We start from the raw sequence: 25339 nt of genomic DNA, 5'->3' as shown, positions 1-25339 counted from the left end.
GCCTGGGACGCTGCCAGGATCCACTTGGAGGACCTACTGTGTGAGGAAAAGCTACGGGCACAGCAGGTGAGAGGCAGAACAGAAAGAGCTCCATTCAAGCCAGGCCAGAGGCCCCACAGAGCCTCTAGGAGTTGGAGGAGGGACCTGGGAACCCTTCTGGGAGAGGAGGCAGACCCTGTAAGGTCAGGCAGAGGTGAGGAGGACACAACAGGCTGGGGAGGGCAAAGGCCAACATTTGTTCCTCATATGTCTCCCAGCTGATCCCTGCCTCCCTGAGCTGTTGCTGTACCCCTAAAGTCCTAGAGGCCTGACCACAGAGGGGTCCCTCACTTCCCCAGCGCGTAGTCCTAAGTTCATGGATCAGACATGGGAAAGGAGACTGCTGCTGGGACCGGAGCCAGGAGCATTGCAGGATTATCCTGGCCCTTGCTCCATCCTCAGAGTAGCCTCCCTTGTTAATCCCATATTGTAGATAAGGAAACTGAGGCTCAGGAAGGTAAAGTGATGTTCATGGTCACCTAGGTTTTTTCTCTTCTGCTAAAGCCACTGTTGGAAGCTCTTCTGGGCTTGGACACTGTCTGAGACTGTCACAGCAATGACAGCTTGGGCTTGAGATCCCTTTTCCTGAAGAATGTTCCTCTGATGAAAGGTTTGGGAGCATCCATGACAGATGAGGGGTGCTGGGAGGTGCAGACCCACCTCATCCCATGTGTGGGCTTTCTCATACCCCACAGCCAGTCTCTCCTTTTAAATTTGCCTTATTCCCATTAGTTGCTTTTCCTCTCACCAAACATCCCCTGGTGAAGGCTCAAGAGCAGTTTTCTCCTAACAGCTGGGTGACTTGACCTCCATGGCTTAGCTTCCTCGTCTGTAAGGTTGTGGTGAGGTCCCTGGACTCATTTATTGCAAGCAACTACTGGACTAGGGTCACTGCTCAGTCACCTGCTCGTCCAGGTACTCCGATTAATTCCTGGGCCAGGCTCCTGCTCCCATTCTTGCTTGCCTGCTGCACTGGTCCTTGTTTCTGAATGACTCTTAAGGACCCTACTCTATTAGTCAGAGGGTCCAGGTCATCTCAACTTACTCATCAGCTTTCCTAGGACAAAGTAGGAATCAGGCAGAAGATCAGGCAGGTGAAAAGGGTCCTTCCCTGCCTTCCAGGTCACCCTTGACGGGCAGGGGCTGCCTGCTTTCAATGATGTGCTGCTTGGAGGGGGAATGGCAGTCGGGAGGGATGGCTTGGGGATGGCCCTCCTCACTACGGGCAGAGCTGCTGGGGGCAGGGCCAGATAAAGTTGGGCTAGGAGCAGCTGCTAAGAGGTGACAATGGGGGGCCTACGGGGACTCCCACCACTCCTCACAAGGCACACCAGCGCCTGGAGCCAGTCAACCAGTGAGAGGCGGCAGTCCAGGCTCTGCCTGTCTCAGTGCCTGCTGCCCGGCTGGCACGGCGCCCTGGCAGCGCTGGTTTTAATCGATCGTTTTCCGCAAGCAGCTCCTGCAGGCGCGGGGGCGGCTTCCCCTTGACTTGAATCTCCTGGAGGATTCAGCTTGGCTAAAAATAACTTGAATTACTGCACTCCCACCCTGGCGCAGAGGAGGGGCCTGGGGGTGCGGGGGCGCTGGAGGGAATGTGGCAGCAGCCAGGAGCGGGGTTCCCTGAGAGGAAATGGAGAAGAATGAGTGTTGGCAGGTGGGTAGGGTGCAGTTTGTAAAAGGGAGAGTGGCCTTTCTCACCAGGCTCCAGGCCGGCTCCCTGGGGACCATCCTTCTAGAGCAGGCCTAGGGAGAGGCCTAGCCCTGAGCCCTGCTCTTGCAACCTTAAGGGTGATCAGCCTAGCTGGGTTATGGCAGGAAGCTCCTTCCAGCAGTCTGCGCGTGCACTCCAGGCAGGGTCCTAGCCCCCTGCCTTTCCTCCTGCCCAGGGCTCTTGAAACAGGCCCATCAGGCAGAGTCCTTACATTTGGGCTCCTGTTCTGTTCCTTGTGTGACACTGGGATCAACTGCCTCATCTGAACACTGGGTACAACTGTAAAACCAAGCATTTGACTCCACCCCTATTCTGGGAGAGGCACCGCATCTGTCTGGAGAGAATGTCAGGCTTCTGTCACTGCCTACCCCCTTGGTGCCTTTAGAGCAGGGTGGGGGCTCTAAAGGCACCAAGGCTGGGAGGCCCTAAGCCAGGCAGGACCTGGGGCCCTCGAGATGAAGCAGATCTGGTTAGGGGACATGGGGGCTCCAGGGTTCGTGGGGGGTGGAAGGTAACTACTGGAAGCTGGGGTCAGGGTGCACAGTAGATGACTACATTGACTCTACCAGTGTTTCCCCAGTTTCCTATCCCAGGGCCAGGACAGAGCAGGGGAAGGAGGACAAGTGTCTGGAAGGTGGGTCCAGGGCCACATGGCAGTGGAGTAGCATAGCAGTTCCCACATGCACACAGAAGTAGTAGGTGCATACTAGTGTGAGATCAATCAGCCCTGAAGCACAGGAGAGGATGAGAGCCCCGACACCCTGTGTCTCCGTTTCAGAAGGGGCTCTAAAGCACCTGGCAGCATTTGGGCCTGGCTGGGGAGAAGAATAAGCCAAAGCAGGAGTAGGGAAAAGAATGACAACCCCACCACCAGCTTCTTCTGCCTTCACCCAGCAGTCCCCAACTCTGTGCACTGTGAGAGCCACACTGGGGCTGTCTATCCCCAGTTCACACAGGAAGAAACTGAGGCTCAGAAAGAGGAACTGACTTACCCTAGGCTGTACAACTTACACATGGTGGCTGGGCATTTGAACCCAGCACTGTATGACTTTGGAGTCTGTTTTTCCTGTTCTGAACATGGGGCCCGGAGGATCAGAGGGACTTATGGGAGTGACTCAGGTGGGATGCATGGGTATGGATCCTGACCTGAAAAGTTCCCTGCAGCCGCACCCCACTAAAGCCTCCTCCACCTCTACCCAGGGTGGAAGTCTCATTCTGGCGCATCAGTGGACCTGGGGAGTGGCTGTGCGGGCAGGGGGTCAGGGAGAAGAGAAGGAGGAGTGAACCCTCTTGGATGGGAGCAAGACCAGTGATAAAAATAAGGACAATAACCCCTATCCTCAACCCCAGGGACATTTTTCAGCTGCACTGTTCCTAAGGATAAAGTAGGAACAGAACAACTATCCAGTGACAGGAGAAATGAGAAATTAACTGCAGCTCCCAGAGCCACATGGGTGAATCCTAAATCAGAATGTGGGGTAAAGAAAGCAAATTATAGGAAATTACATTCAGTTCAAAGGCCCAAAGTAAAACTAAACAATATAGTTATAAGGATTTGTATATATGTTTTTATGCATAGCCCCTTACAGATGTTCTTTCGTATTAATCATGTTATGTTTAAACAGATAAACAAGGGATAAACAGAGTTAATTGACCTCCCTTCCCCCCAGAAAAATAATCCCACCCAAGTAAGCGGGTTCTAAGAGCTGAGCTCCTCTCATCCATATTCCAACATTTCACCTAGTATTCCCAACTCCAGATCTCTGCCCCGACCCTCCATCCACAGGGAGGATTGCAAGATAATTGTTGCTTTACCGCCAGCTCCTTTTGGGAGGGCTTCCCTCTGAGGGCTACTGTCCCTTGCATCTTCTACCTTCACCCCAGGGGAACCTAGAGCTCTTAGCCCTGTCCAAGGATTAGATGTCCCATGAAGTCATTCTCTCACTTTTCAGCAGGTAAGGGTCAAATACAGCTTGGAGTGCCGGGATGGTAGGTGGGAGAGAATTCTCCACCTCTGGGAAGGCCAGAGCCGGTTGGGGAGATAAAACACAATAGAGAAAAATGCAGGGCCTGGAAAAGTTCTCCCCTTACCCCTGGTCTAGGGCTTTTAAACTACATTACGAGAGGAGAAGGTGCAGAAGATGACAGTAACAGGTCTTCTCCGTCTCAAGCTGTTCATCCCCACTGTGGGGACTCAGTCTATCAACTGTCTGTCTGTCTGTCCTTCCATCTGTCTATCCATCCATCCATCTACCCATCCATCTGTAGGACCAACTATCTATCCGTCTATCTGTGATAGGCAGAACAATAGCCCCTAAAGGATATCTACATCCTAATTCCAAGAACCTGTGATTATGTTACTTAACATGGCAAGTGGGATTAAGGTAACAGATGGAATTTAAGTTGCTACTTATCTGCAGTTAAAATAAGGAGATTAGCTTGAGTTAGCTGAATGGGCCTAATGTAATCACAAGGGTTCTCAAGAAGAGAGGGAATCAGAAGAGAGAGCCAGAGAGATGGCAGTGTGAGAAGGATTTGGCCAGACATGGCTGACTCTGAATATGGAGGAAGGGGGGTGGGTCACAGGACAAGGAAAATAAGAAGCCCCTAGGGCCTGGAAAGGCAGGGAAGAGGATGCTGCCTTAGAGCCTCCAGAATGCAGCCCTGCCAACACCTCAGTTTTAACCCAGGAAGACCCCTTTCAGAATATTGTATTGTTCAAGCCACTCAATTTGTGGTAATCTCTTATCAGCAGCTGTAGAAGCAAAGGCATCACCTAACCATCCAAACCATTGCAATCATCCATGCATTTTACAAAATATTCAGAGTGTTCCCTTACTGTCAGCTGCCAAGCTGTGAAAGTGGACAATGGCCACCTTCCTGGAGCTCCTGATGGGGGGGGGGTGCGGGGGGAGGCAGATGCAGTGTTTCAATTCAGAATCTTCAGTGCTACAATGGTGAGACACAAGGCATTTGGGAAGGATTATGGGAGGATCTGTGGCTTATTAGCTCTTGGTGGCAGGAGAAAGACAGGGAGGATTGCAAGATAATTGTTGCTTTACCGCCAGCTCCTTTTGGGAGGGCTTCCCTCTGAGGGCTACTGTCCCTTGCATCTTCTACCTTCACCCCAGGGGAACCTAGAGCTCTTAGCCCTGTCCAAGGATTAGGTAAGGGGCCAGGGTCAGCCAGGATAGTCCTCCTGTGGTGACCTCTGTCTCCTGCCCAGTGGCCCAAGGCCCATGCCTGCCTTGCTGCACAGCTCTGAGCCCCCAGCCCATCTGCTAGCAATAGCCATGCCCCCCACATCCTTGGTAGCAGTGAGAAGCACCTACTCAAGGTTGGGCAGAGCCTAGTTGGAGGGATGTGTGATCACAAGCAAGGGATTGCCCCTCTCTGAATCTTCATGCCCTCATCTGTGGAATGGGTATAGGGAGATACCCAGGATATAGAAAACTGCTCAGGCCCTCCCATAATGACCCCACTGCCATCACTGACTGGGAGATGTGAGACTGTTAGAGTTTTTAGACTGTAAAATGAGTTACACATGATCATCATGTCGGGGGTGGGGATCCTGGCACTTAGCTCTTCTCCCCAGGAAAGAACCAGTCCCTAGTACTGTCCATGGGGTACAGGCCTTAACATGCCAAGATACAGATCCCAGAGTCTGACCTCAGGACAGCCAGCAGTCCACTGGCCCCAGAGCTGCCCAGAACCTTGTGGGCCCTGGGCACAGCCCCACCAGCCCCAGATCATGTTCCAGTCTTCCAGGAACAGCCTGTACTTTGGTGTGGCTCTGAGAAAGAGCCAAGGAGGTGTTGCCCATCCTGGTCCAACCTCCTCATAAGAAGGACATGTATCTGACCATGTCCAGTGGAGGTTTCAGGCCAAGAGTATGGCCCAGGATAGCTTCCTGGGCAGCTGGTTCTGGGCTGGGGTAGAGAGGATAAGGCAGCCTCAACACTGAGAAGGAATAGTGAAAGGACTCAGGGTAGATCTGATTGCCTAGGGCACACCCCTTCCCAGCTCCTTGCAGGGCTATCCTTCATGAGGCTCACCCAGGCATACTACTTTGTTTAGCCAGATTTTACTAGATGTAAATGGCACCCCTGTGCACCCAGCCGAGGTCACAGATTTCAGCTTACCTGAGCCCAGTTGGACCTGGTCCACCTTAAACCAGAGGGTCACTGTGGCCAAGATGCTATACTATATGCCAGGAGATCTGAGTGCCACTCCTCACCCCGTTATTGCCCTCAGGATATTACTTTACCTATCTAGACCTCAGTTTTTCCTTCTATAAAATGGGGCAATAGGCAGTAGCTACCATTGTGAGATAGTTACAACACCTGGGAACCATGCCCAGAGAGCTTTTGCATTTAATTTCATTATTCACCCAATTCTGGGTGAATAAAACGAGGCTTCAAAAGGAGCAGACTGCTCGAGGGCACCAAGCCAGTGATCCACAGAGGCAGATTGTCCCCAGGTCTGGCCAACTCAGCACTGGTGCACACAGAAAGTGAAAGCCAGGGCCAGGCAGATGCCTGCAGGCTCTGAGACCGTTCTGCTGCCTGTCTCTGCCCATCACCCCTTCTTTTCTTCACTGGGTCTTGGGGGTTGGTGAGATATGGAGGAACCCCTTTCTCATCCCCCCTAGCCTCCACTGCCCTCCACCTAGCTGTGTTTCCTGCCAGCTCTGGACCCTGAAGGTGACATCACATGGAAAAATTCTCCTGGCCCAGGCAATGTCCTCTTCCTTCAGATGTGTACCACCTTCCTAGTCTGGTGACCTAGCCTGACCAGTGGCAGACAGATGTGGGAGCACAGATCAGGGGTGTCCACTGTACAGAAAAAGGATTGTGGCTGGGTGATCAGGCCCAGGACCCAAGTTCAAGTCTTAGACACCTTGGACACGTCACTCCTCTGCCCATCCATCCACCCGTCCACCCGTTCATTATCCATCCAATGCACATTTACAGGGTATCCTCTGTGTGTCAGACACTGGGACAGCCACCATGAGGGGAATACAAGGAGCACGGCTCAGGCCTGCCTTTGGAGATCAGAAAGATGTAAGCATGTGGCCAATTGAACAACAGAGAGATGGTAAGTGGGTGTCTGGGAGGACATGCTCTGGAGCTGTGCAGGGCACAGCGTGCTCTGCTGAATAATGACAATGCGGCACAGTTGGGCCCAAGGGCAATCAGGCAGTCGGGCACCAGGTTGGGTGCACTTGTGTGCACATGCATGTGAGCCCGTGCCACGGGGTTCTGACTCTCTGGGGAGCAGTTGGCAGAAGCCTGAAGGCCCCACAATGCTGCAGTCATCACAACCCAACAAGTATTGTGTTTGGCAGGGAAATTCCTGGGTCCCTGTGGCTATGAGGGCTGTAAAGCGCTGGGAAATTTTACCAGTGACTGCCAGCAAGCCCAGACCAGTGGGAGAGGGTGGAGAGGAGGGGGATTCAGCGACTATGCCCCCCAGACTCTGTTCCCTGGTTCTGGACCTGGCTGTACTGAGTCTCGGGATCCAGCACCTCTGTAAAGGAAACTCACAAAGCCTTCCTGGCCCATTTCTCAGGAGGGGCCTGAGGTCTCCAGAGGGCCAACCTAGAGCTGAACCTAGGGACGGGGATCAGCATGACTTGGCAGCTCCCATGTGCCCGTATTCAGCCTCCCCATGCAGTCTCCTTCCTGTCCATCCCACTCTGTTGCAGTGGCATCATCTCTGGATCCCACTGGTTCTAGAATCTCAATGAGAGACCAGAGTAGATGCTTCTGTGAGGCCTTCTCCAGCCAGCTGGCTGGGCAGCCTCAACTTAGCCTCCTGACCTCTCTGGGCTGAAAGTGCCTTTCTGAGCAGCCAACATTTTTGGACTTTCAGGGAAACAGTGGAAGGGACTTTCAATCCCAGAACAGAACCAGCAAAGGAAATAGGTAAGGAAGGAGGTGACCTAAGTACCTCCTGCAAAAGGAGGCTCCACACCCCTCAATCAGACATTCTCCTTCAGGACCACCTGTCAGGGCAGTAGTGTTCAGGGTGAGGGACAGTGCTCTGCCCACACCCATCGAGTCTTTCTCTAGATTCCAGGGGTCCACCCTAGTTGCCCAGTTAGTTCATCGTGCTAGGGCAGGGCCCATCTGGCAACCTCCGGCCCATTGGCTTATGCACTATAGATGCCTGTGAGGATGCCACGCCTCTCTGGTCTGTGCTTTCTTCGGAGGAGAAACTGCCCACAGACTCTCACACATGCTGTTCCCTCTGTGTGGAACTGCCTGCAACCTTACCTAGCTAGACCTAAATGTCACTGTCACTGGGCAGGTTTCCAGGACCCACCACCTCTCCCCGCAGCCAGGGCAGGCCTCTCTCTCTCCACACACTGGTGGTGCTTTTACAAAACCATCTCCCCTCTTGAGTGGCAGGGCTCCCCAGGGGTAAGTTCAAGTCCCCTGGCATCCCCTGGGCTGCATTAGGGCCCGCAGGGGAGATGTCAACTTCCCCTCCTCTGCCATTCTTATTCCTGAACACAGTCTGGTATCTTTTCCCTGGAGGAACCAGGCAGAGGGAGATGTCAGCCATTTTCACCCCCACACCTCTTGAAACTCCCTTTCTGGGTCTTCCCCCTCCTCCCTCCAGCAGCCCACACATCCTCCCTGAGGACTGCCAGGGCTTTGAGCATCCATTGCTGCTCTTCCAGAGCTGCCTTCACCAGTAGAGAGAGTGGGCGGGCAGGGTCCAGGTCTGGGAAAAGGGGCTAAGAGTTGGGGGCTGCAAGGGAGGATCCCTAAAAGATGCACCCTACCCCAAGTCTCTGTCTCTGAAGCCTGTGATGGGGGCAGGAGATAGGGGATGATGGAAATGGCAGGGGCTAGTCCTCAGTCGAAATCCAGGTCATTCCCGGCCTGCTCAGCTGCCGCTCAGTAATTAGGGGCCAGCAGGACGTGGGCAGGCGGGTGGCAGGAAGCCTAATTGTCTGATTTTTCAGGTAATTAACGGGCGGCTGTCTGGCCGGTCCCCATGAGGCCTAGCATCCGCCACCCCATCCCCTGGGTAGCCCTAGCTGCCTAATGAGGCCAATTACTGAGTGGTACCCAGGTTCTCATTAGCCACCTGGAAAGGTCATGCAGGATTGGCACCAGAGGGGGACTCAGCCAGCCATGGCAGAGGCTGGGCCATCCCTCAGAATATTGGGGTGCAGGATGTGTTGGCTATAGGTCTCTGCTATTGCCCATTAAGTGGAAGCCCATCTGACAGCTGGGACCTGATTCCTCACCTCTCTTCCTAGGCAGCAGTCTTAAGTCAAATCCTCCCCCTACCACCTCCTAGTTGTGTGAACTTCAGTATGTTACTTCCCTTGCCTGGCCCTCAGTTTCCTGGATTAGAGATAGTGGGCATAAAACCCTGGTGCACAGTAGGTGCCCCCCACTTGAGTGAATGCTCACTTTCTTCCCATGGGGCCATTTCCTCACTCACTTGTGAGGACAAGGAGGCCAAAGGACACAGGATCTGAGGTTACTAGTGTGACAGGAGCCCACCCTGCACTGCCCAGAAGGTCAAGGGCAGCAGGAACACTCCCAACACAGCACCCCAGGGATTCAACTCAAGTATTCACCCAGTCTGGACCTTTGGGACACCTAAGCTGGTAGAGGAAGGGAAACAGGAAATCCCCAATAAAGAGAGGATTCAAGATCATGGTGGATCCTGAGAGCATTCCTGTCCCTGGATGCTGCAGGGCACCCAGAGAAAGAGCCGAGAGCACCCAGGCTGCTGTGTGAAGGAGGAGCACATTCTTTCTTGGTTGATAGATGCCATTCTTGGCCCAGGAAATCAGAAGAGCATTGCACCCTGGGATGTTGAGTTTTGGGGGCTTCTGTGGCTCCTCTGTTTTAAGAATTCTGTGACCTAATTCCGTGCTGACAAATTCCTGCTGTGCCAGCTCCTGTAATTGTCAACTAACACTACTTTTGGTCCTGCTGCTGGCTTAGAATCTAAGTCAAAGTTTCCAAACTGTGTCCCTCAGGAGCCCTTGGGTGGAGCCGTTGGCTCAGAAAATCAGAATAACTGCTTGAGGCAGGGCTGGTGGGGGTTCCTGACCACACAACCAGAGCAGCTCTGCTTCGATCTCAGGTATAATAGTAGCAGCTTCCCTTTTGTGAGCTCTTGCTGTAGACAAGCATGCTCCAGGATTCTGCTGCCATAATTATATATTTTTATTATTATTATTGTTGGTTCTTTTTAGTTATACATGACAGCAGAATCCATCTTGATACAATTATACAAGCATGGAATTTATCTTATTCTATTTAAGCATCCCATTCTTATGGATATACAAGGTGGTGGGGTTCAACTATATTCTCATGTATGAACATTGGAAAATTATGTCAGATTCATTCCACTGCCTTTCCTTTGCTTATCCCCACTCCCTTCCCTCCATTCCCCATTGTCTAATCTATTGCCCTTCTATTTTTCCCCTTACCATCCCCCACCTTTTATTGAGTCAGTATCTCACTAGGTTGCTTACAGTATTGATAAATTGCTGAGGCTGGCTTCAAACCTGCGATCCTCCTGCCTCAGCCTCCCAGACTGCTGGGATTACAGGTGTGTGCCACTACACAATTTTATCTTATATTTGCAAAACGCCAAGAGGGTTGCATTTTACAGATGAGGATGCTGAGGCTATTAGGGTTTCAGGTCTCATGGTATATAGGAAGGAGATCTGGAACTCAGAACTAGTTTCTACCTTGAGCCACCTAGAATATGGACTCTTCAGCTAGAAAGAAAACTAGGACAGAAATCTTATTTGTATATGTGTGTGTGTTATTTATCACAATTTGTTTCCTCTATTCCCCAGGTTGGTGGCCTGCCTCTCTACCTCAGGGGAGAATGGTCTTAGCCCCAGGTCAGCCATAGGCCCCTGCATCCCACCACATGATGTCTGTATGTTTGAGAGTTCATCTGCCTGTATCCCTCTCCTCTGTTTTGGGTTCTGCTTGGCTGGTAGTCCAAACCAGTAAGATCCAGTCCAGAAATAGCATGTTTCCAGCCCCCACTTATCAAGGTCACAAATCACTGGGTCCAATGTGCTCCCTATATTGCCTGGTTTCAAGTTCTCAGGGTGAGGAGGCTGGCGAGCTGGGTAAGACCAAGATGGAGGCTCGGGAAGGGAAGTGGGAACTAGTGTCCCTAGCCTGGGGCTCAGCCCTGGGTGGGAGTTACAGGACCAGATTCCATCTGATTTTAGGGCTGAGACTTATTAAACTAGAGCTTCAAGATCAAATGTTTAGACTCCAGTCTTGCCTAAGGAGTCAAGTCCAGACTGGGCATGAAGTCAGGGGTCAGACAGTGGTGGGCATTATCAAGATGTGATAAGGATTGAGATCCAAGCTTAGACGGAACTCAGTGTCAGGACTTAGGCTGAAGTGGGGTCAGATGTCAGAGGTCAAGATTAACCTGATCTCAAAGGCCATTACTGAGCAGTGTCAGGGGACCCCAAAGTCTTCCTATTTCCTAGAAATAATTGAGTAGGACCCAGAACAGGAGGCTGCTGGCAATAAATAACATAGGAGTTTTCCAGGATTGAATCTGACTGTGAAAGGGGCTGGGACTGGATCTTGTCCCCTGAGCTATAGACCCTTAGTGTGCATTTCCGCCCCCCCCCCTCAGTTGCTGGTCTCTGAACTGTGGGCAATCATAGCACCCACCTGCATACCAGCCATGCTCCCTTGATGTTGCCAATTTCTGCCCCTGAGATTGTGGGTGGGGCAGGTGAGCTCAGAGAGAGGACGAGTTCTCCAGACAGGTGTGAGTTTGAGCCCCTTTTCCACCTCCATGGTGTGGGTCTCAGCAGAAGCACTGTGCTAAGTTTCTAAATCTTCAATCACAGACCAGGGTCCTGTCCTTTCCCAAGCTGCCCTAGAGGTGTCCCCATGGCCTGTCCCCCTACCTGTGCTGCATACAAGCAGCAATCTCTGGGTACCTTTTCCAGACCCCCATTTGTCCTGCTGGGTTTTTCTAACTCTTTCCAGTCTGGGCCCAGCAGGGACCGATATCTGGGGACAAGCGGAGGAGCCAGGGTGGAGTAGGCAAGCAGGAATGAGAGGCCAACAGGCAGAGGAGAAGGGTGCATGAGGGGAGCCTTATCACAGGCTTCTCTGTTCTCATCTCCCACGGGGCCTGGTCACAGAGCAGCCTCAGGCCACCAACCCACCAGGGCCCTGCCCCAAGAGCACTCCGTCTCCCCAGGGGACCGCAGGAAAATTCAACCAAGGGGGCAACCAAGTCTGTGTGAGAGGGTGGGGGCTGAAGGGTGAGAGAGGCCCTGGAGGACAGACACAGTAGAGCTTAGGGCCAGTGAGGGAGATGAAGACAAGAGGGCTACCCTGCCTGCCCAGGATGTGAGGCCTCCAGTTTGGCTCTGAGAGTCCCTGTCACCTCCTCCAGCTGAGCTATTAATACCCGCCACGACCCACGCACCCTTCCTGGGAGGACGCCGAGTTCCCAAGGGGCTAAAAACGGTCTGGAATGGGGGTGGCCAGCCCTCCTCCCTCTTTTCTTGTTGAAGGAGCTGGGGCCAAAGGCCAGGCTGGCTTGGAATGGGGCTGGGGCCAGAGTGTAGGTGCATTGGGTAACTGAGCCCTGGGAGTGGCCTGTGGTATCCAGCTTGGCTTAGCAAAGCTCCAGCCAGTGCACCCCCATTGCTCAGAGGCCCTGGAGGGAGGGGGCTTGCTGGTGTTTCCTCCTAGGAGGAAACTGGATTTCCTGGCTCCCCATCCCCTCCCAGGCCATCTCTTCCCCTCAGATCTGTTTGGTCTTCTCCAGGATGCAACGGGGTAGGGGTGGGGGGGGGGTCGTGGGAGGCTGAGGGATGCCAGTCTCCTCTGCCAAGGGGGCCCAGACTGGTGAAAGGTAGCTCCAGAGGGAGGTTCAGGGTCTCTAGTGGGAGGTGGGCTGCCTAAAATAGAACCATTGGTGTTTCATTTTCAGGTGTGAAATCTTTTTTATTCACAGTCCTCTTTGAGGAAGGATTTATAGGTAGTCCCATTTTATAGATAAAGAAACTGAGGTCAGTCGTCTCCCCAGAACCTGAGCTGAATGGACAGAACCCCTTGTCCCCCTGTGTTGCCTTCCTCTATGAGTCATTCCCAAGGGTTTCCTGGTTTGTTTGGGCGACCCAGGAAAAGAATGTTTCCATTAAAATGCTCTGGTCACCACAGCATCTCAGGCTTAGTGGGCTCCTGGGACCACCAGTGAAGAGACTGTGCAGGCACCTGTCCCCAGCACTGGCCAAACCCCTGCCCTGGAATTGGCAGCCTCTTCTTCCCTCATTCCTGGGGCCCACTGGCATTTCCCCGGGGGCCTAATCTTCTGGGCTCAAGGCCACTCAAGGCCACCTGCTCCCTGCTGAGTCCCCCTCCTTTCTCATAACAGATGCTCCTGGGTCCAGACACAGACCCCAGAAGAGTGCAGACTTGGCCAGGAGATTCCAGACAAGAAAATGGCTGAGAGGCCCACTGCGCCGGAAATCCTGACAGCTGCCTGGCTCACAGGTCCTGGGCACCCAGCCCTGACCCAGGGCAGGCTGTGTCAGGTGTCCAGAGAAGTTGGGGGGGTGGGTGATGGCTGGAGCCAGGGGCCGGCTGCCTGTGGTTAGCAAGGCTGTCAACACCTCCTGGACTGCCAAGGCAGAGCCCAGCTGGGGGCTGGGGAGGCAGGCCCTGTCCTGAGGGGCCTGGGGACACAAGTAGAGTCCTATACTAGTCTAAAGGAAACTGGCCTGTCTGAGGAGCTGAGGAGGGAACAGGCCTCTTTCTGGCCCTGAGAGCAGGTAGAGAGGATATTTCCTAATGGCTGGAGGGGAATGGGGTGGGGGTCTCCCCACTGCACTTTGCCATCCAGGAAATGAGGTAGCCTAGCACTGCCTGGATTTTCCTCAACCCCTGGGTTGGTCCTCATCTCTGCTCTAGGGTGGGGGGAGGGGGAGGTAGGCTGGCTAGACTCAGAAACTGACTGGGCGGGGAGTAGACTCTCCCAGGATGGCCCAAGGTGGCTGCTACCTCCTAACTGCTTCCCTGCCCCATCCTCTCTTGGCTTCCCTAAGGCCCCGAGGTCCAAGTGCTCACCTGCTTGGGGGCTACTCCCCAGTCTTCCTGGATTGATAATGGCAGAGAGATACCATGTTCCTCACCTGGAGGCCCAATGCCTGCCCTGACTCTTTGGAGCCCCATCAGTGGGGCTTGGCCCTATGACAGCTTCAGGCTTCCATCTTTCTGCTCCCTCTCTTCTGGGCTCTGTCCTAGACCTCCTGCCCTGGTCCTCAGGCAGAATTGCCTCTCTGGACCTGGACTCCCCTCCCATCTCAGCTGTTCTGCGCTCATTTGGGGGATTCCAGCTACTCTCTTTGCTCAGTTTCTCTCTTGTGTCTTTCTGTCTTGCTTTGCTTTTCTTCATTTTGTTTTGGTTTTGGTTCTGGTACCGGGGATTGAACCCAGGGGTGCTTAAACACTGAGTCACATCTTCAGCTCTTTTTATTTTTTGAGACAGGATCTTGTTAAGTTGCATAGGGCCTCGTTAGGTTGCTGAGGCTGGCTTTGAACTTGTGATCTTCCTGCCTCAGCCTCCTGATCTACTGGGATTAAAGGTGTGCACCACCACACCCAGTGTTTTTCTGGGCTTTATCTTTATCCCTTGGTCTTGGACTCAGCCAAGGATGTCTCTGGTTCAGCCCCCCTCTCTGCTCTGTCTGTCTGGGGGGAGAGGGGGATGCCCTGTGGCTCCCTGTCTCCTCTAGCTCTATCTGGCTCTCTCTAATCTAGTTTCAGATTGCACCTGTCTGTTGTTTTGGGACCCTCCCATCTGGCCAGGTCACATACTCAGACATCTGTTCCAACCTCTGCTCAGTGGGAAGAGCTCGGGAGACACTTGTGGTCTCAGCTCTGGTCCTGTTCCAAGAGAGCTGCTGGAATGCCCAGAAGGCAGGTGAGGGAGAGACAGGACAGAGGGCCACATGCTTGCTTGTCCCATAGATGGCTTAAAATGGCCATAGACCTCCCTCTGCTTACGTCACTGATGACTATGTGACCCTGGATGACTTTCTGAGCCTCAGTTTCTTCTTCTAGAGAGAGGGGCCTATATCTAGGCTAGCTTTGGCAGGTGTCTGAAGATTAAATGTACATGCACATGACAGGCATTTGACTCTGTGCCCAGCAAATAGTAGTTCTCAGTAGAGTCCCCCATGGCTGCTACTGTGACTGCTATCCCCCAGGTTTCCAGAGCCATGATGGGTGGTATGGGAGCTGGACTGAGCTTCTGCTGCATGTCCCCATGTGCACCCCATATCCCAGATTGGTTCTTCCTCTGCTGGTCAGCAGACACCCCCACACTGGGACCTGTCTGTCCTCGGAGTCTATCTAAATTGTATATAGCAATGCTCACCAAATTAATTACCATTGGCTTGGGGATATATATATATATATTTTTTTTAAGAAGACATTTTTTTCCAGGGGGAAAAACACGCAGTAGCTATAATTAGTTGGGAAGAGGAAAGAAGAACAGAGTGTGTGAATCACCAGCCCCAGCGACAGACAGAGCTGAGCAGAAGTTTCAAGAGAACTGCTGGGGTGTGGGTGAGTTGGAAGGTGTGGCATAGGGATGGTGCGCTGTCCTCAGGCTGGCTTGTGTCCTTGAACATGGGGCACAGGTTGGGTACCTTTAACTGTCACCCTTTTGCTCCACCCCTACTGAGACTGTCACCTGACACCCCATCAGGGCACAGGTTTCAGTTCTGCTCCCTCATGCTCTGACCTTCCCCAGGGCTTCTGCCCAGTTCACTCATGCCAAGGCCAATGCCAGTCCTTGCTGACATGTATCTGGGCAGAGAGGCTCAAAGCTTGGATGAAGCATGGAAGGTTTGGGCTGCTAGGGATTTGAAGATCTTTTTCTTTCTTTCTTTCTTTCTTTTTTATGGATACCAAGGGTTGAACCCACGGGTACGTTAACACTGAGCTACATCCCCAGTCCTTTTTATCTTTTATTTTGAGATAGGGTCTAGTTGCTAAACATCTTGCTGAGTTTCTGGGCTGACTCTGAACTTGTGATCCTCCTGCTTCAGTCTCCTGAGTTGCTGAGATTACAGGCATGCACCACTGTACCCAGCTGATTTGAAGACCATCTAACCAAACTCTTCATTCATTTGTTCACTTGTTCAGCAAACACTGAGCTAGTATTGTGTGCCTGGCCCACAGACAAGTGAACTGAAGTCCAGGGAAGTGCCAGGCTTAGTCCAAGTCCACACAGCTTTGAGCAGAGCAACCTTTCTGCCTGTCTATCATCATAGCTCTGCCAAGCCAGACCCTGGGTAGGGATCTGGGTCACCAAAGTGACCACAGCCAGGCCTCATTCTCACTGAGCCTGTGTCCTGAAGGAGAGGCAACCAGCCACCTGCAAGACAGGAAATAGGAGGCAGCTCCTGAATTATTCTGGTGGTCACAGAGGACTTCATGGGGAGGAAGTGAAAGGTGTCCAAAGGCTAGAAGCACAATGAGAATGGCCTTCCTGCTGGTAGGGATATTAAGTGACTTTGTGTCTGGGTTTAGACAGTAGCAGGAATTAGAGTCAGGTGGTTGCTGGAGAATATGGTTTCTTGAGTCAGGTCATTACAATGACCAATTCCCTGTGTTTCTCCTAAGCATCCTACAGGGCTCAAGCTGCTGGCCAGGAGCACCTTAGGACAGTACTCACACATGACCCTGGTTCTTGGAGACCTCTGCTTGTTCTTTTCATGTCTGAGGGCCACTGCCCCAAGAGAGCCCTTGTCTGAACAGTCAATGGCTAAGGAAGTTGGGCCCCTGGTTTCTCCCTCCCTCCCTCCCTCTTCCCTGGCTGAGCCCTGGCCATTCAACTCTTTAGGGGTCCCAGACCCCAGGAGGTACACTGGAGTAGTGTGGCCTATGATTGAGAGCAGAGGTCCTGAGTCCCCAGGGAAGGGATGCTTCGTCTACCGGGAGAAAATGGTATTATTTGGCATACAGAGTGCTCCTTCCTAACCCCAGACCAAATTAGCCCTCCAAATTACAGGCTGCATTTCCTCCAAATTGGAGATTGGGTGGGAGAACCCAAGCTCAGCTCTCCTTCTTGCTTCCTGTTCACAGAGGGCCCTCAGCTGGCACAATCCCAAGTAAAAGGATCACGTTAGAAAAGCATTCTAGGGGCTGGGGATGTGGCTCAAGCGGTAGCGTGCTTGCCTGGCATGCGTGCGGCCCAGGTTCAATCCTCAGCACCACATACAAACAAAGATGTGACCGCTGAGAAATGAGAAATAAATATTAAAAAAATTCTCTCTCTCTCTCTCTCAAAAAAAAGAAAAAAGAAAAAGAAAAAGGTAATGGGAGGAGGCTGGGGTGCCGTGGCTCATGCCCGCAATCCCAGCGACTCTGGAGGCTGAGACAGGAGGATCGCAAGTTCAAACCCTCAGGAACTTAGAGAGGCCCTAAGCAACTCAGCAAGACCCTGTCTCAAAATTTAAAATAAAAAAGGGTTGGGAATGTGTGGCTCCATGGTTAAGCACCACTGGATTCTATCCCTGGTATAAGAAGAAGGAGGAGAAGGAGAAGGAGAAGGACTACTGAGTGGAGGCACTGGTTCATAGAGATCTGGGGACCTTATCAGTCAGCCATGTTGGGAGCATTGGATCTCCTCAGGAAGGAAGGAAGAGGTCTGTGATCAGGGGAATGGCATGAGTGCACTCAGAAGTAGGACTGAACCCATCACCCCACCTGAGGACTCTTGGTAAGTGGAAAGGATGTGGAAGGCAGAAGAGGAGGCCCCTGGGATCTCCCACACTGGCCTCCCTCGGTCTCTTTCCAGATGTCCTCGAGCCTCTGGAGAAATACTTAAATTTCCTTCAAGGAAAGCATGGGAACATGCATCCTGAAATTAAGGTGACTTCCTATGGTTTTGCAAATTGGTTACAGACTTTTAGTGGTTTTGTTTGAAAAGAAAATTATTGTAGATGTCGAGACTAAATGCAATTTGTTCAGTGCTGAGTGCAGAGAAAGAAAGGAAAGTATTGCCCTGAGATCACCCACTCCTGTGTTAAGGAAGAGGCAGCAGAGTAGGGAGGGGAGGGACCTGCCAGAGGAGCGCACAGCCACAGCCGCAGTGACCATCTCCAGGGGCAGATGGCAGATGGCTTTTAAGCCTCCAATAGGACAGAGGATATTTGGTGGGCAGTTCTCCCAGCAGGATGGAGGAGAGGCGATGGGAGTCCCTCCAGTTTCTGGTCTCTGCTTGCACACCTTGCCTGAGAGAGAGAGCTCATGCTTACCTGGCTGCCTATGTGAACTAGCCCAGCTGCAGCTCTGGGAAGCCCACCCTGAGTGAGGCATCATTTCCCTCAAGCTCCCTGCCACAGTTCTCTGCATCCTAACCTATATGCACTCCCAATCCCAAGTTTTTGTCTTCACATTCTCTATCTGAACTGAGGCTGGGGTCAGGGCAGAGGTCTGGGTTTCTGCATCCCACATGGTTCTGATACCAATGGGATCTGTCCTGGGTAGACCGTGCCTATAATTCTGTCTATAATGGCTGGGGTGGGGATTATAGGTCAGAGTGTCCCCACCTGGTGTGAGCTGGAAGGGTACATGGTCTGCTTCCTGGATGCCTAGCCTGTTACCCTGCATGTCTTTCCTGGCCTGACTAAGCTGAGGATGGACACAAGCCCATGGGTAGAGGCAGGCCCAGATAGTCGGCTTCATGCACATCAACAGACAAGTGGGGCATTCCCATGAGTTCCTTGCTCAGCATGCATCTATTTGGCCCCTGTGATGCATACTGGGCCCTCAGAACTGAATTAGATGCAGATACAACCTCTGCCCTCTGTAGCTGGAGGTCTGGACAAGTATGTGGGAGACAGCAGGGGACAATAAAAAAACAAAAAAAAAAACCTGTATCCTTGACTTACCAATAAAATCAGCTCCAGACTTTTGGAAGCAAAATCCTTCAAAATCCACCTTATACCTGGCAGCTATAGGGGGATCTGAGGAATTCACCCCTGGTCTGGTTCCCCATCGCCAGACCCGGAGGCCCTGAGTGCTGTCTCGTCCCTCCTACCTCCTCCTCCTCCACTCCAACTGCCCTGGATGCTTTCAGGTTTAATGGCCTCTCTGACTATCTGGACTCTGTCCAGGTTTTTCTTTCTGTCTGGAAACATATTCTCCCTGTTTCACCTGCAACCTCCTGCTTGCTCTGCTGAGCCAGCCTCCCAAACCTCCTCCCAGAGTAACTTCCCCAGTCCCCTGATTCCTGCTCCTGTAGCCCCCTCCACTGTTCTTGGAGGACTCATGGAACATGTAATTAGTTCCTTCAGTGTGTGCTTTTTTGACTGACACATGCCCCTCTGACAAAGGACAGGCTATGATTTTCTTGGTCGCTGTTATAGCCCATCGCCCAACTCCCAGGATGAGCCCAGACCATGTGCTTAATCAATATATATATCAAGTGTTGACTAAATGAATGTAAAAACTAGTGTTCCTATTTATAGAAATTTAAGTTCATGCTGATAACAGCGACAGTGCATGTATATACCCACATGCTGAGGATGTTGCAAAGATGTTTATGCATAAGCCCAAAATGTAGCCATCCCAGAGCCAGCCCCAATGTCCCTGGTAGCCGTAAAGTGATCAGCAACAGTAGTGACACTGGTCATGTGTTGGATGTTGCCTCAGCACCAAATGAGTGAGGATTTTTTTTTTCCAGTGAAATAGCATATTTTTTTTTAATATTTATTTTTTTAGTTGTAGTTGGACACAATATATTTATTTTTTTTTAAGAGAGAGAGAATTTTTTAATATTTATTTTTTAGTTTTCGGCGGACACAACATCTTTGTTTGTATGTGGTGCTGAGGATCGAACCCGGGTCGCACGCATGCCAGGCGAGCGCGCTACCGCTTGAGCCACATCCCCAGCCCCACAATATCTTTATTTTATTTATTTATTTTATATGGTGCTGAGGATCAAACCCAGGTTCTCGCAGGTGTTAGGAGAGCGCTCTACCGCTGAGCCACAATCCCAGCCTGAAATAACATATTTAAGTGCAAGAATTCAAATATCCAACTAGGTAGAGCAAAGATTCATTCATCAACATAGATTTCTTCATCTAGGAGTTGACTGAACACCAAGGTCATGAACAGATAGACAGACAAACCCTGCCTTTGCACAAATTGGCATCATGCTGAGGCCAGGAAGAGAAGTAGACTCCAGGGGGCTGACCTTTGACCTTTGACCAAAGGGAAGAGTAGACACTTGTTCCAGTGGGCTATTCACTCTCTGAACACTGCTGCTGTCTGCAGAGAGGTACAAACTGACTCCATCTTACAGACCCAGGCTAGCCTGGGACCCTGAAAGCACCTGTTCCTTTGCTGGAGGACAATACCAGTGGCCCAGGCTCTCCGGGACCAGCATTCAAGGAGCCATTAGGGCTCATATGGACCAAGAGGCCCACAGACAGGCTCATGCATTCCTCTTCTACAAATGCCCACTCCACAGCCTGGAAATCTAGCCTCCAACCATGGCTGCTAAGAGTCTTGTATTGGTCACGGATCAAAGCAGCCCTTCCCTGTTTCCAGGTCATGACTGCTTGTGTGCTGATGACCAGAGACTCTGTGATGTGTGTGTTGGTGCAGGAGGATGCAGGGTATGGGTTGCTCTGGGAGGAAACAATAAGTGCTCTTTGAGAACCAGATCTTGCCTCTCCTCAAGTTCCCAAGGTTAGACCTTGTCTCTCCCTTCAGATCGGGGTCTCACCAGGGTCAAAGGCCTAGAATCTTCAGTTTGTGCTGACGTGCATAGGCCCGGGTCTTCACCCAGCTGTTCCCAGCCCAGGCAGGGAGGGCTCTGAAGGACACAGACAGCTCTCCCTCCCTCTGTCAGGACACTAGGCCATTTATCAGGGAGATAAACAGTAGCCAGAGGGCAGAGTTGGCGGAAGGAATTGTCTGGAGGAGATAACCTGGGGTCATTCAAAGGGCACAGAAGGAATCGTGTCTCCTCTCTGGGGCTATCCAAACCCCCACACAGGTACCCGCCCCCACACTTACTGGCAATTGACACTTAAGGCTCCCGTGAACAGCTTGCTCCAGCCACAGCTAGTGGGTATGTTTCCTCTTGGTATTCTGTACCATGGCAGGGCCCCATGATTTTGTCTCACCTATTACAGATGGGAAAACGGGCTTTGGAGCTGCACTTACCAGAGAGAACAAGGACAGGGCTCTGAACCTGCTCTGGGCCCTCCTGAGCAGGGTGGGATAGAGGGACCTTTCTGGTGCTGCATCACTGGGTACTTAGTGTACGCGTCCCCATGTGTCTGGCCTCTGTGCTGTTCCCACCACCCTGTATCCTTTTCTAGACAGAGACAATTCCCAGAGAGGTGAGGTCACCAGCCCAAGGTCACATCTCTAGGAAGACAGGTTTAAAGGCAGGCCTCTGGGACTGTATCCAGAGACCAAGATGATCATTGAGCAGCAATCTCTTCCAGTGTGGCCTCAGTGGGGCCTCACCCGAAAGAGGCTGGAAAAAAACACTGTGAAGCAAACAGCTCTGGGATCCTTATGGCCAGCTAAAAGCTGTCACCCCCAAATTGTTAGAATGGCCCTGAGTTGTTCTGTACATGCTCTCTCTCTACCTTGGCCCTCAGTAGAGCTCCATAAATACTTCTGAACAAATTATTAACTCAAAGCCAGATACTGTGGTGCACGCCTGTAATCCCAGCTACTCAGGAGACTGAGGCAGGAGGATTGCAAGTTTGAGGCCTCTGTCAGCAACTCAGCAAGACCTGTCTCAAAAATAAAAATGAAAAGGACTGGGGGTATAGCTTAATGGTAGAGTGTTTGCCTAGCATATGCTAGGTAGGCCCTAGGTTTGATCTCAAGTGCACATGTGCATACAACCCCCCCCCCAAAAAAAAAAAAAAACCCTCAATAATGAAAAATGACAAATTTTTCTGTATAATCCCATATTCAGGGATTCACATATTGGTCTTGCTAGCTCTCTGCCTAGGACACACCTATCTATCATTTGCTGGATCTTCATGAATGCCCCATCAAAAAAAAAAACAACACCGTGGCTTTTTCAGAATCAGAAGCAAAGTCCAGGCCTTGGATGGCAGAAATGGAGAGGAGATGGAGAAGGATGAGGAGACCCTTCACCTGGGCTCATCATCACTCAGTGCTGGAGACTTCTGCAGCCCTCACTATTGGGGTTCCTAAGGGCTGGTATATTCTGGGTGTTGAAGGACCCAGGCCAAGGGACGGCGCAGGGCCAGGCTTGGGGATTCACCATGTCTTTCCTCTCTGCTCCAATGTCCAGGGCAGTGGATTTGAGCCAGAATGAGTCAGGGACTTTTCTGGGAAGTATTTCCCACACTGGGAGCCCTGGAAATCATCTGCAGGTAGTGGGAGTCTTGGGTGGGACTTTGAGGACCTCAGACATTTCTGCCCATAACTGCCTTCCAGAAGATTCTGGGTCCTCTTTAGCCTGGACCATGTTAAGGTGGCCAGGGGCCTCCACCTTTATACACGATCATCTCATTGGTTACTGAGGGTGTAAAAGTGTTTTGTTGTTGTTGTTGTTGTTGTTGCATGACTCTGGTGGAGTCATCTCATGTTAACCTATAGGGAGCTGCAAGCCTCCAATCCTCAGGACACAAGCACCTGACTGCCCCCCCACCCCCGAACTACAGACCAGGTCCAGGCACCCTTCTCAGAAAAGTCCCACCCTAAGGAAGTAGCCCTATCGGTTGTGTCGTTGAGTGAAGGCATTGCTGGCAGCAGGACCCCAAATCGATTGGGTCCAGCACCTGGGGACAGATGAGGCATATGAGGATAATATCTTCAACAAAAGAAACCTGGAGAATAACACCACACCAGCTTCCAGATAATGCCTCATTTAATTATTTCCCAGGATCACATAAGGTTTGCACAATTATTAATTTCCATTTTACAGATGAAGAGCTGAGGCTCCAAAGGGTTAAATCCCCTTGCCCAGCATTACAGAGCATCAACAGGCTCAACACCTAGTGCACATGCTAGTGGCCAAGACTCCGAAGTGTGTCTCACTGCTCACAAGCACACTCCTGGCAAGGGGATCTGTTCCAGCCTGGCTTGGGCTGAACTTGAACAGGATGGAACAAAGGAACCTTGGTGTCCCTGTTCCCCTGTGGCAACCCTGGGCCTGGTTGCACTATGGGAGAATGGAGGCTTCCAGGGCAGTGGTAATACCCAGGGTGAATGTGGCACCAGAGGACAGAGAGGGTACAAGTGAGGCGGGAGGGGCGAAACAGACAGCCGAGACAAGCAGGGGCAGGACTGTACCCTCTCAGGCAAGGCATTTTGGGGGACAGGTCATGGCCTTGGTGCTTCCCTATCTCCACCCTTAGCCCTTTACCTGCCTGACTGTTCCTGGCTCAGGAGACTGAGGTGAGTGAAGCCAGGTAGCTTCTGGCAGACTCTCCTTGGCCGAGGGCCAGTTGGGGCACTGTGCCAGGCTCGGCTTCTCCATCTGTTAAATGGGGCAAGTGATGGCAGAGTGTGGGAGAACTGCAGGCCTGGGAATGCCCACCAGGAAGTAACCAGCAACTGCAGGCTCCTTACAGCCAGGTCCTTCTCATCTTTGCGGCCTGCCTAGGTCCCCGTTCACTTTAATGCCACCACTTTCCTCACCTGACAGCTGTGGAATCTGACTGGCCTCAGTTAGACTGCTCCTCCCCGCCTCTCAGCAATCTGTGCTCTGAGTGGAGCGCTGCCAGAAACAGGCCCAGGATAGGGGCCACCGGAACCCTGTGCTGACCAGAGGAGGCTCCATTTGTCTAACCTCTGTGACCCCCAGCCCACCAGGCTCAGCGCGGTTCTGCATGTCTCTCTCAGCTGGGTGAGGTTCAGGGCAGTCTCCTCAGAGTCCGCTGAGAACTGGCCATGAAAGGTCCGCTGAGATCTCCCCACCCTCTGCACCATGGCAGCCACTGAAGTTGGGGACCCAATCCTCCAAGAGTGTCCCCTCCTCATCCCTGTCAAGGCTTTGCTGCCCTCCTGCTTCCCTTCCCTCAGTGCAACTTCCAGACCCTGCTCCCACCAGTCCCTTCCCCCTCCTCAGCAGGTGGAGGCTCCATTCTCATGCCCCACATTCCACCACCTGGTGCCCAGGAAGCTTCTCAGGTGCCTGAGACCAGGGCTGGTAGGTCTCCAGGCTGAGACTGGCCAAGAGACCGAGAAGCATGCCACTCTGTGAGGAGAGCAGAAGGACTGGGGACAGGAGATCACTGAGGGCAATCACTTGATTCTCTGAGTCAAACTGGGGCACTTGCCTGGCAGGCTGTGGGGAGAGAAGATGAAGCTGGCCCTTGGCATGGAGTCTCCGGGCTGGAGTTGGCACTTGTTCTACAGGAGGAAGCCACCAGGGTTAATCACCAAGACCGCCCAAGAGGCGGACCAGTGTTGGCTGTTTCTCCCTTGCTTGGGGGGGGGGGGCGGGGTGAGCAGTCCATTCATGCTCCTGACTTCCCTGGGAGCCTGGCCAGCTCCATGTGCAGGCTGGAGAGCAGTTGTGCAGGCTGGCCCTCCCGCTGGGCTGAGACTGGGGAGTGTGGCAGGGGCTGCACCAAATGCCCCAGGGGCAGCTTGTGTTTGGAGAAGTCCCCATCTCTGTTGTCCTGGGGTCTACCTGCCACCACCTGAGCTGTAATTACAACTGTCTTATGTCTGGCCAAGCTAAGCCGCTCTACTGAGCAGTGGGGATCAGTGACAGCAGGGGTTGAAGGTGATGAGGGGTGGGGTGTGGGAGCTCAGGAGCAGGACCTGCTAAGAATAGACCTGGACACCTTCCTTCCCAGCAGTTTGGAAGGGTGTGTGGGACCAGCCCCACACTGGGCTCTCAACAAGCTGGTAGGGCACCCACCCCTGCTTGGATTGCCACCTTCCTATCTCTATACCCAGGACAGGACTTGTGTGTCCCACCCCCATCCCATTCCTGTCCTCTGCTTGTAGCTGCAACAGACTACCCCCCAAGACAGATGGCACTCTATCTCCCATCACTCTGTCCTCACAACAAGGTGAGTCTCAGCCTTGAGAGCCTCAGTCTCTTCATCTGTGGAGGATACCCTACCTGTGACAAATAGGCATGTCTTATGGGATTTTGTTTTGGTTTGTTTTGTTTATACTGGGGATCGACCACAGGGTCTTGTGCTTGAGTGCGCTACCATGAGGTGGGGTAGAGGCTTCCACTTGTACAGTGCCAAGTTATAGCCCTAGCCCTTTTTTTAAAAAATATTTATTTTTTAGTTGTAGTTGGACACAATACCTTCATTTTATTTATGTATTTATTTAATTTATTTTATTTTAGGGCCGCACACGTGCAAGGCAAGCGCTCTACCACTGAGCCACAACGCCAGCCCTCCCCAGACTTTTAAAATTTATTTTGAGACAGAGTTTTTCTAAGTTGCCCAGGTGGACCTCAAACTTGTGATCCTTCTGCCTCAGCCTTCTGAATAACTAGAATTACAGGTATACTCCATTACACCAGCTTGTCTCATGGGATTTATGTAAAGATGTGCTA

General features: G+C 52.1%; 1 protein-coding gene across 1 annotated transcript in view; it reads left to right on the top strand.

Moving 5' to 3' along the window:
- The first annotated feature begins 21508 nt into the window (after positions 1-21508).
- Positions 21509-25339, top strand: part of Glyctk (glycerate kinase) — a 264580-nt gene continuing 260749 nt past the window's right edge. The window contains exon 1 of the mRNA XM_058574804.1: positions 21509-21519. The gene's annotated coding sequence lies outside the window, so the exon portion shown is untranslated. The remainder of the gene's footprint in view (positions 21520-25339) is intronic.

Source organism: Marmota monax, unplaced genomic scaffold (genome assembly GCF_021218885.2).
Source record: "Marmota monax isolate L192 unplaced genomic scaffold, Marmota_monax_Labrador192_F-V1.1 WCK01_AAM20220418_F8-fsc00022, whole genome shotgun sequence".
NCBI lineage: Eukaryota > Metazoa > Chordata > Mammalia > Rodentia > Sciuridae > Marmota > Marmota monax.
Note: the sequence above shows the minus strand (reverse complement) of the source record. Positions and strands in the feature narration are given on the sequence as shown.